We start from the raw sequence: 3297 nt of genomic DNA, 5'->3' as shown, positions 1-3297 counted from the left end.
GCAAGGAGACAGTTTCAAATCAAATTGGTAGGACAGTTTCAATAATTAACACATTGCATACATTCTTCCTAGTGGTTAATTGCTGTACAAGAGACCACACTCTTAAGAGAAATAAATGAGACACAAAGACATACAAGCTTCTGTATCACATGGGTCCTCTTATATGCAAAACAAAGTACAAATAATTTAAAGAACAAAATAAAGATAGAGAATAGAAAGCAGGGGAAACAATCTTTTGCAAATGGTAGAGGGCCCAAGAGGTAGAGGAAAGGGGAGGGAAAATTTAAAAAACTAAGATGCACTACTTGCATGTACCAGCTCCCCGCAATGAATGTAATTGTTATGAACTACAAATGCGTGTTAACTTGTTTTTTTTTTTAATTTTTAAATATCAAACTAATGAATAAAGAAAAAAAAACCAGTGATGCTTTCTATGCTCCCAATGAATCCCTCTTTAAACTCAAGCACGAAGTGCTGGGGAGATAGCTCAGCAGCATAAGCACCTGCCTGGCAAGTGCAAAGTCCTGAGTTCCATCCCCACTACCAAAAAAAATAAATAAATAAAAATAAAAACCCTCCAACACAAGCCCATGGGACACAATTCAGCAGACAGTCTGGGAGGACAACACCATTTGCCCCAATTCTTCTATAAAGCAGGGCATTGTCTTGGTCCACGCACTTTTTTCTAGATTCTCTTGTCTCCTCAAATGCTGCCTTTCCCACCCAAAGCTTCCCATCCTTCTCTGTCTGCCCTCAGTGTCTTAGTCTGTCCCTGCTGCAATAACAAAACACCTTAGACTAGGTAAGTTATAAAGAATAAAGATGTATTTTTCAAAGTCCTGGCAGCTAAGAAGTGCAGTAGCTTCAGTGTTTAATGAGAGCTGCTTTCTCTCTCTTCAATGTGTCCTTGCATGCAGGAAGGAAGAGAAGGGCCAGGAAGCTCTCTGAAAACAAAGCCTCTTCTATAATGTATTAATCCCCTCCTTTATAACACCACAATGGGAGTTAAGTGGCAATAGAAATTTTAATATTTTAAAATTTTATGTATTTGGTACAGGGTCTCACTATGCAGCTTGGACTTGTAGTGATCTTTCTGTTTTCAGCCATGCCCCAGTGCTGGGATTACAGCTGTGCTCCACCACACCAGGTCTCAGTGGCCAGCTCAGCACACCTGGGGGCAGGGCTGGTGCGTCATGTGGTGCATGCATCAAACCCGGGTCCCTGCACTTGCCTAAGCAGGCGCTTAGTCTGCTGAGCTATCTCATCGGCCAGCAATAAAAATTTTATATCTTATTTTATTTTATTTTTTGTGGTACCAGGGATTGAACTCAGGACCCTGGGCTTGCCAGACAAGTGCTTATTCTACTGAGCTATCTCCCCGGCCCAATACAAATTTTAGAAGGAAACTAACACTCAAAATGCAGTACTACAACCAACCTTAGCTTTGACTGGTGCATGTTAAGAAACAAGATGCTGATAATACCAGTTTCCTGTGCCCACCATTTGCCTCTGCCTTTTTTTTTTTTCTCTGAGCTGGGGATAGAATTCAGGCCCTTGTGCTCACCAGGCAAGCGCTTATTCAACTGAGCTATCTCTCCAACCCCTCTAACTACCTTTAAAGGTACAATTTATATTCATTGATAATGACTACATTTATATCATGGAATGGGTTGTTCATTGTTTACTAAATAAATAACATAATGATAAATCTATACATGAAAACTGCAGTCAATATAGAATTCCATGAATATGATCCTGGTATTGTCTATTATTTCCTTCTTACGGGACATCAGCAAAATCCACATGTAGATAAAGAAATGTCTCATGGTCTTTTTCTAATTTTCTTCCACTGCTCCACTGCTATATTATCCACTAGTCAGCCTCCTTGAGGGTTCACATCCAGTTCTTTCCCAGACCATTCCTTCCAATTACTAGGACTGATACTCATTTATTCATTGATTCTCCAATGACGGTTGAGGGCCTACTGTGTCCCAAGTTACAGGTGTGAGTAGCAAGGGCACGAAGAAGGAGCAGTCACTAACTCTGCCATTTCTTCTGGAGCCTGGCAGCAGGAAACATGGAAAACCAAAATAGTCCTTGTACTGAGGTTTTAAAAAGACAACATAATTTCATTATCTTTGTGTTCTTGTTCATGATCACTTTACCATCAAGCAGTAGTTTCGCTGACTTGGAAAAATGAGAGGCAAAAAAGAGGCAAATTATAAAATAAAAGGTACATTTATGTCAAATGAAAGCAAATGAGATCCATGTACCAAGTTTCTCTATAGTTCAAATGGAGAAAGAGTGGGAGAATTGGGGCCACTCCACTGCCTGACTGGACAGAACAAGGATGCCAAATTCCAGAACTGTACCATGGCAACTAGAAAAACATATTTACACTGTGAGCAGAAATTTAATTTCAATAAACTTCACTTGTCACATGAAATTAATGTTTTTAATTTGATTTTTATTGGTTTTAGAGTTTTGTTCTTATTTAATTTGCAAATTTGCTTCAGTTTTATAATTAAAAGTGTTATAAGCATCTGAGTTTATACCTAGTTTTATGTTTGCATTTATGTAAGTAACACTGCCATTAAATTAATTCAAATTATGTAACAGTAGCACTGAGGAAAGCTATTCCTTAATCCTGTAAACTGTGGAAACCAGTTTACTACACTAACGGCGGCTGGTCTCAGCTATGAGGTTAAGCATTCCAGCTCCTATTGATAAAGGTATTCTTGCTTTTTAATTGTTTAGTTGCTCTTAGAGTTAAAACAAATAGTCCTTTTTGTTACATAGCACCTTTAGGGGCCCTTCTGCTCTTCTATGTGCAGGGACTATCAGTGGGGGGGGGGGAAGGCCAGCTAAGAGTTGGCAAATATCTGAAACAATAAAGTGGACAGGAAAACCCCATTTAGTCCATTTCCTTAGGGAATAGGAAAAAGGCTGTGTTCTAAGATAATACAGGGAAAATAAAAGATACCAAGCTTCTGCCTGCAGTGCTGACAGGCACGGGAAGAGCCCTTATTTACACTATAGGTTGAGAAAGTGATACTGAAATGTATCCCTGCTGCTCTGTCTCCCTACCTCAGAAGTAGATGAGGAAAAACAGTGTTTTGTTCTACGTGGTCCCCAAATGCTTGTCCTCAGAGATACACTGGTTCATGGAAGAGTTGTCACCAAATGAGAATGTTCAAGGCAATGTTTATATAAGTATGTTGCTATAAGGTTGCCAGCTGTCCTTTCCCAGGAAGAACTGTTCTTTCTTCTAATATGTGACCTCCTTGCTTTCTTGTG

This window comes from Octodon degus, unplaced genomic scaffold, assembly GCF_000260255.1.
Source record: "Octodon degus isolate 3935 unplaced genomic scaffold, OctDeg1.0 scaffold00016, whole genome shotgun sequence".
Classification (NCBI taxonomy): Eukaryota; Metazoa; Chordata; class Mammalia; order Rodentia; family Octodontidae; genus Octodon; species Octodon degus.
This window is presented reverse-complemented; position numbering follows the sequence as displayed.